The 7,609-nt window shown below is 41.8% G+C and overlaps 7 non-coding genes across 7 annotated transcripts; 3 read left to right on the top strand and 4 right to left on the bottom strand.

Annotated features, from left to right (window-relative positions):
• Nucleotides 1-1,145: 1,145 nt before the first annotated feature.
• Nucleotides 1,146-1,218, bottom strand: TRNAR-UCG (transfer RNA arginine (anticodon UCG)). The gene has a single exon. It is a non-coding gene; the product is annotated as a tRNA-Arg (tRNA).
• A 272-nt stretch (nt 1,219-1,490) lies between these two features.
• On the top strand, nt 1,491-1,600 carry TRNAL-CAA (transfer RNA leucine (anticodon CAA)). The gene is made up of 2 exons: nt 1,491-1,528; nt 1,555-1,600. It is a non-coding gene; the product is annotated as a tRNA-Leu (tRNA).
• A 961-nt stretch (nt 1,601-2,561) lies between these two features.
• Nucleotides 2,562-2,671, top strand: TRNAL-CAA (transfer RNA leucine (anticodon CAA)). Its single transcript has 2 exons — nt 2,562-2,599; nt 2,626-2,671. It is a non-coding gene; the product is annotated as a tRNA-Leu (tRNA).
• Nucleotides 2,672-3,287: 616 nt separating this feature from the next.
• TRNAR-UCG (transfer RNA arginine (anticodon UCG)) lies at nt 3,288-3,360 on the bottom strand. The gene has a single exon. It is a non-coding gene; the product is annotated as a tRNA-Arg (tRNA).
• A 998-nt stretch (nt 3,361-4,358) lies between these two features.
• TRNAR-UCG (transfer RNA arginine (anticodon UCG)) lies at nt 4,359-4,431 on the bottom strand. Its single transcript has one exon. It is a non-coding gene; the product is annotated as a tRNA-Arg (tRNA).
• A 272-nt stretch (nt 4,432-4,703) lies between these two features.
• TRNAL-CAA (transfer RNA leucine (anticodon CAA)) lies at nt 4,704-4,813 on the top strand. Its single transcript has 2 exons — nt 4,704-4,741; nt 4,768-4,813. It is a non-coding gene; the product is annotated as a tRNA-Leu (tRNA).
• A 1,687-nt stretch (nt 4,814-6,500) lies between these two features.
• Nucleotides 6,501-6,573, bottom strand: TRNAR-UCG (transfer RNA arginine (anticodon UCG)). Its single transcript has one exon. It is a non-coding gene; the product is annotated as a tRNA-Arg (tRNA).
• Nucleotides 6,574-7,609: the final 1,036 nt, after the last annotated feature.

The raw sequence follows: 7,609 nt of genomic DNA, 5'->3' as shown, positions 1-7,609 counted from the left end.
AGCACGTTGTTATGGCTAAAGCAAGAATTTACGAGTGAAGGTCACAGGAAGGAACTGGAAAGCAGCATAGAAAACGACCACGAAGGGACTCAAACCCTCAATCTTCTGATCCGAAGTCAGACGCCTTATCCATTAGGCCACGCGGTCTGCCACAAGGACATGATTCTGGTTTGTGGCGCCCGGATCAACCAAACACTCGAAGATCACCTGGGACATCTTCTACTTTTTTTGCTCAAGGAGATTTGGTAGAAAGGATCTGAAATGTATGACTTGGTGCAAGGTCATGCTTTAAGAAGTGCATTTGCAAAAGGGCCTAGGTTCAGAGTGTTCATACAGCTCCTTGACAATGGTAATAGATCAATAGAGTACCACGAGTAGATGATATTTCCAGAGGAAGCCATAGCACCTCAATATATCTTGTCAGGATGGCCGGGTGGTCTAAGGCGCCAGACTCAAGAGCTGTTTCTTCACATTGTGTGGGTGTTCTGGTCTCCAAATGGAGGCGTGGGTTCAAATCCCACTTCTGACAATCTGTTTACACATTTAGCTTGAACTACAATCACCACTCCCGCTGTGTTTTCATGCTACCATGTCACCGACAAAAAAACATGAAAAAAAATCCAAAAACTTTGCACATCCTACATAAAGATCAAATTCTTGAGGAAAATCTGCTAGACCATGCTGTTAAATCTGTCATTTAAAGTGACACTTTAGTCAGAAAAGTAAGTCCTGCTACATCTCTTCCGGTTGTCCCATTTTGCATATATACTCATGTAAAACATTTAAAAATATGGTTCTATACACTTTGAAATCCAGTAATACGCTGTTTCAACCTGCTCTGCACATACTCAGTTGCTCTCCCATTTTAGGCATATTTAAGTTATGACACCAGCCATTTGATGATTTGATAGTTTGGTTGAGAACACAAGCAAATGGGACAGTTATCAATCCCGGGATTCCAGGCATGTAACTGTGTTTTGAAACCCTTAAATCAATTGGTTTACTTCCACTTTATGATTTACTTCTGTTTGGAGGCTCTGGGCTTCAGCAAATTGGAAGCCTCCAGCAAGAAGCACGTTGTTATGGCTAAAGCAAGAATTTACGAGTGAAGGTCACAGGAAGGAACTGGAAAGCAGCATAGAAAACGACCACGAAGGGACTCGAACCCTCAATCTTCTGATCCGAAGTCAGACGCCTTTTCCATTAGGCCACGCGGTCTGCCACAAGGACATGATTCTGGTTTGTGGCGCCCGGATCAACCAAACACTCGAAGATCTCCTGGGACATCTTCTACTTTTTTTGCTCAAGGAGATTTGGTAGAAAGGATCTGAAATGTATGACTTGGTGCAAGGTCATGCTTTAAGAAGTGCATTTGCAAAAGGGCCTAGGTTCAGAGTGTTCATACAGCTCCTTGACAATGGTAATAGATCAATAGAGTACCACGAGTAGATGATATTTCCAGAGGAAGCCATAGCACCTCAATATATCTTGTCAGGATGGCCGAGTGGTCTAAGGCGCCAGACTCAAGAGCTGTTTCTTCACATTGTGTGGGTGTTCTGGTCTCCAAATGGAGGCGTGGGTTCAAATCCCACTTCTGACAATCTGTTTACACATTTAGCTTGAACTACAATCACCACTCCCGCTGTGTTTTCATGCTACCATGTCACCGACAAAAAAACATGAAAAAAAATCCAAAAACTTTGCACATTCTACATAAAGATCAAATTCTTGAGGAAAATCTGCTAGACCATGCTGTTAAATCTGTCATTTAAAGTGACACTTTAGTCAGAAAAGTAAGTCCTGCTACATCTCTTCCGGTTGTCCCATTTTGCATATATACTCATGTAAAACATTAAAAAATATGCTTCTATACACTTTGAAATCCAGTAATACGCTGTTTCAACCTGCTCTGTACATACTCAGTTGCTCTCCCATTTTAGGCATATTTAAGTTATGACACCAGCCATTTGATGATTTGATAGTTTGGTTGAGAACACAAGCAAATGGGAGAGTTATCAATCCCGGGATTCCAGGCATGTAACTGTGTTTTGAAACCCTTAAATCAATTGGTTTACTTCCACTTTATGATTTACTTCTGTTTGGAGGCTCTGGGCTTCAGCAAATTGGAAGCCTCCAGCAAGAAGCACGTTGTTATGGCTAAAGCAAGAATTTACGAGTGAAGGTCACAGGAAGGAACTGGAAAGCAGCATAGACAACAACCACGAAAGGACTCGAACGCTCAATCTTCTGATCCGAAGCCTTACGCCTTATCCATTAGGCCACGCGTTCTGCCACAAGGACATGATTCTGGTTTGTGGCGCCCGGATCAACCAAACAGTCGAAGATCACCTGGGACATCTTCTACTTTTTTTGCTCAAGGAGATTTGGTAGAAAGGATCTGAAATGTATGACTTGGTGCAAGGTCATGCTTTAAGAAGTGCATTTGCAAAAGGGCCTAGGTTCAGAGTGTTCATACAGCTCCTTGACAATGGTAATAGATCAATAGAGTACCACGAGTAGATGATATTTCCAGAGGAAGCCATAGCACCTCAATATATCTTGTCAGGATGGCCGAGTGGTCTAAGGCGCCAGACTCAAGAGCTGTTTCTTCACATTGTGTGGGTGTTCTGGTCTCCAAATGGAGGCGTGGGTTCAAATCCCACTTCTGACAATCTGTTTACACATTTAGCTTGAACTACAATCACCACTCCCGCTGTGTTTTCATGCTACCATGTCACCGACAAAAAAACATGAAAAAAAATCCAAAAACTTTGCACATCCTACATAAAGATCAAATTCTTGAGGAAAATCTGCTAGACCATGCTGTTAAATCTCTCATTTAAAGTGCAACTTTAGTCAGAAAAGTAAGTCCTGCTACATCTCTTCCGGTTGTCCCATTTTGCATATATACTCATGTAAAACATTAAAAAATATGCTTCTATACACTTTGAAATCCAGTAATACGCTGTTTCAACCTGCTCTGCACATACTCAGTTGCTCTCCCATTTTAGGCATATTTAAGTTATGACACCAGCCATTTGATGATTTGATAGTTTGGTTGAGAACACAAGCAAATGGGACAGTTATCAATCCCGGGATTCAAGGCATGTAACTGTGTTTTGAAACCCTTAAATCAATTGGTTTACTTCCACTTTATGATTTACTTCTGTTTGGAGGCTCTGGGCTTCAGCAAATTGGAAGCCTCCAGCAAGAAGCACGTTGTTATGGCTAAAGCAAGAATTTACGAGTGAAGGTCACAGGAAGGAACTGGAAAGCAGCATAGAAAACGACCACGAAGGGACTCGAACCCTCAATCTTCTGATCCGAAGTCAGACGCCTTATCCATTAGGCCACGCGGTCTGCCACAAGGACATGATTCTGGTTTGTGGCGCCCGGATCAACCAAACACTCGAAGATCACCTGGGACATCTTCTACATTTTTTGCTCAAGGAGATTTGGTAGAAAGGATCTGAAATGTATGACTTGGTGCAAGGTCATGCTTTAAGAAGTGCATTTGCAAAAGGGCCTAGGTTCAGAGTGTTCATACAGCTCCTTGACAATGGTAATAGATCAATAGAGTACCACGAGTAGATGATATTTCCAGAGGAAGCCATAGCACCTCAATATATCTTGTCAGGATGGCCGAGTGGTCTAAGGTGCCAGACTCAAGAGCTGTTTCTTCACATTGTGTGGGTGTTCTGGTCTCCAAATGGAGGCGTGGGTTCAAATCCCACTTCTGACAATCTGTTTACACATTTAGCTTGAACTACAATCACCACTCCCGCTGTGTTTTCATGCTACCATGTCACCGACAAAAAAACATGAAAAAAAATCCAAAAACTTTGCACATCCTACATAAAGATCAAATTCTTGAGGAAAATCTGCTAGACCATGCTGTTAAATCTGTCATTTAAAGTGCAACTTTAGTCAGAAAAGTAAGTCCTGCTACATCTCTTCCGGTTGTCCCATTTTGCATATATACTCATGTAAAACATTAAAAAATATGCTTCTATACACTTTGAAATCCAGTAATACGCTGTTTCAACCTGCTCTGCACATACTCAGTTGCTCTCCCATTTTAGGCATATTTAAGTTATGACACCAGCCATTTGATGATTTGATAGTTTGGTTGAGAACACAAGCAAATGGGACAGTTATCAATCCCGGGATTCAAGGCATGTAACTGTGTTTTGAAACCCTTAAATCAATTGGTTTACTTCCACTTTATGATTTACTTCTGTTTGGAGGCTCTGGGCTTCAGCAAATTGGAAGCCTCCAGCAAGAAGCACGTTGTTATGGCTAAAGCAAGAATTTACGAGTGAAGGTCACAGGAAGGAACTGGAAAGCAGCATAGAAAACGACCACGAAGGGACTCGAACCCTCAATCTTCTGATCCGAAGTCAGACGCCTTATCCATTAGGCCACGCGGTCTGCCACAAGGACATGATTCTGGTTTGTGGCGCCCGGATCAACCAAACACTCGAAGATCACCTGGGACATCTTCTACATTTTTTGCTCAAGGAGATTTGGTAGAAAGGATCTGAAATGTATGACTTGGTGCAAGGTCATGCTTTAAGAAGTGCATTTGCAAAAGGGCCTAGGTTCAGAGTGTTCATACAGCTCCTTGACAATGGTAATAGATCAATAGAGTACCACGAGTAGATGATATTTCCAGAGGAAGCCATAGCACCTCAATATATCTTGTCAGGATGGCCGAGTGGTCTAAGGCGCCAGACTCAAGAGCTGTTTCTTCACATTGTGTGGGTGTTCTGGTCTCCAAATGGAGGCGTGGGTTCAAATCCCACTTCTGACAATCTGTTTACACATTTAGCTTGAACTACAATCACCACTCCCGCTGTGTTTTCATGCTACCATGTCACCGACAAAAAAACATGAAAAAAAATCCAAAAACTTTGCACATCCTACATAAAGATCAAATTCTTGAGGAAAATCTGCTAGACCATGCTGTTAAATCTGTCATTTAAAGTGCAACTTTAGTCAGAAAAGTAAGTCCTGCTACATCTCTTCCGGTTGTCCCATTTTGCATATATACTCATGTAAAACATTTAAAAATATGGTTCTATACACTTTGAAATCCAGTAATACGCTGTTTCAACCTGCTCTGCACATACTCAGTTGCTCTCCCATTTTAGGCATATTTAAGTTATGACACCAGCCATTTGATGATTTGATAGTTTGGTTGAGAACACAAGCAAATGGGACAGTTATCAATCCCGGGATTACAGGCATGTAACTGTGTTTTGAAACCCTTAAATCAATTGGTTTACTTCCACTTTATGATTTACTTCTGTTTGGAGGCTCTGGGCTTCAGCAAATTGGAAGCCTCCAGCAAGAAGCACGTTGTTATGGCTAAAGCAAGAATTTACGAGTGAAGGTCACAGGAAGGAACTGGAAAGCAGCATAGAAAACAACCACGAAGGGACTCGAACCCTCAATCTTCTGATCCGAAGTCAGACGCCTTATCCATTAGGCCACGCGGTCTGCCACAAGGACATGATTCTGGTTTGTGGCGCCCGGATCAACCAAACACTCGAAGATCACCTGGGACATCTTCTACTTTTTTTGCTCAAGGAGATTTGGTAGAAAGGATCTGAAATGTATGACTTGGTGCAAGGTCATGCTTTAAGAAGTGCATTTGCAAAAGGGCCTAGGTTCAGAGTGTTCATACAGCTCCTTGACAATGGTAATAGATCAATAGAGTACCACGAGTAGATGATATTTCCAGAGGAAGCCATAGCACCTCAATATATCTTGTCAGGATGGCCGAGTGGTCTAAGGCACCAGACTCAAGAGCTGTTTCTTCACATTGTGTGGGTGTTCTGGTCTCCAAATGGAGGCGTGGGTTCAAATCCCACTTCTGACAATCTGTTTACACATTTAGCTTGAACTACAATCACCACTCCCGCTGTGTTTTCATGCTACCATGTCACCGACAAAAAAACATGAAAAAAAATCCAAAAACTTTGCACATCCTACATAAAGATCAAATTCTTGAGGAAAATCTGCTAGACCATGCTGTTAAATCTGTCATTTAAAGTGCAACTTTAGTCAGAAAAGTAAGTCCTGCTACATCTCTTCCGGTTGTCCCATTTTGCATATATACTCATGTAAAACATTAAAAAATATGCTTCTATACACTTTGAAATCCAGTAATACGCTGTTTCAACCTGCTCTGCACATACTCAGTTGCTCTCCCATTTTAGGCATATTTAAGTTATGACACCAGCCATTTGATGATTTGATAGTTTGGTTGAGAACACAAGCAAATGGGACAGTTATCAATCCCGGGATTCAAGGCATGTAACTGTGTTTTGAAACCCTTAAATCAATTGGTTTACTTCCACTTTATGATTTACTTCTGTTTGGAGGCTCTGGGCTTCAGCAAATTGGAAGCCTCCAGCAAGAAGCACGTTGTTATGGCTAAAGCAAGAATTTATGAGTGAAGGTCACAGGAAGGAACTGGAAAGCAGCATAGAAAACGACCACGAAGGGACTCGAACCCTCAATCTTCTGATCCGAAGTCAGACGCCTTATCCATTAGGCCACGCGGTCTGCCACAAGGACATGATTCTGGTTTGTGGCGCCCGGATCAACCAAACAGTCGAAGATCACCTGGGACATCTTCTACTTTTTTTGCTCAAGGAGATTTGGTAGAAAGGATCTGAAATGTATGACTTGGTGCAAGGTCATGCTTTAAGAAGTGCATTTGCAAAAGGGCCTAGGTTCAGAGTGTTCATACAGCTCCTTGACAATGGTAATAGATCAATAGAGTACCACGAGTAGATGATATTTCCAGAGGAAGCCATAGCACCTCAATATATCTTGTCAGGATGGCCGAGTGGTCTAAGGTGCCAGACTCAAGAGCTGTTTCTTCACATTGTGTGGGTGTTCTGGTCTCCAAATGGAGGCGTGGGTTCATATCCCACTTCTGACAATCTGTTTACACATTTAGCTTGAACTACAATCACCACTCCCGCTGTGTTTTCATGCTACCATGTCACCGACAAAAAAACATGAAAAAAAATCCAAAAACTTTGCACATCCTACATAAAGATCAAATTCTTGAGGAAAATCTGCTAGACCATGCTGTTAAATCTGTCATTTAAAGTGCAACTTTAGTCAGAAAAGTAAGTCCTGCTACATCTCTTCCGGTTGTCCCATTTTGCATATATACTCATGTAAAACATTAAAAAATATGCTTCTATACACTTTGAAATCCAGTAATACGCTGTTTCAACCTGCTCTGCACATACTCAGTTGCTCTCCCATTTTAGGCATATTTAAGTTATGACACCAGCCATTTGATGATTTGATAGTTTGGTTGAGAACACAAGCAAATGGGACAGTTATCAATCCCGGGATTCAAGGCATGTAACTGTGTTTTGAAACCCTTAAATCAATTGGTTTACTTCCACTTTATGATTTACTTCTGTTTGGAGGCTCTGGGCTTCAGCAAATTGGAAGCCTCCAGCAAGAAGCACGTTGTTATGGCTAAAGCAAGAATTTACGAGTGAAGGTCACAGGAAGCAACTGGAAAGCAGCATAGAAAACGACCACGAAGGGACTCGAACCCTCAATCTTCTGATCC

This window comes from Lithobates pipiens, unplaced genomic scaffold (genome assembly GCF_037356315.1).
Source record: "Lithobates pipiens isolate NorthernLeopardFrog02 unplaced genomic scaffold, aLitPip1_a1.2 Scaffold_1, whole genome shotgun sequence".
NCBI lineage: Eukaryota > Metazoa > Chordata > Amphibia > Anura > Ranidae > Lithobates > Lithobates pipiens.
Note: the sequence above shows the minus strand (reverse complement) of the source record. Positions and strands in the feature narration are given on the sequence as shown.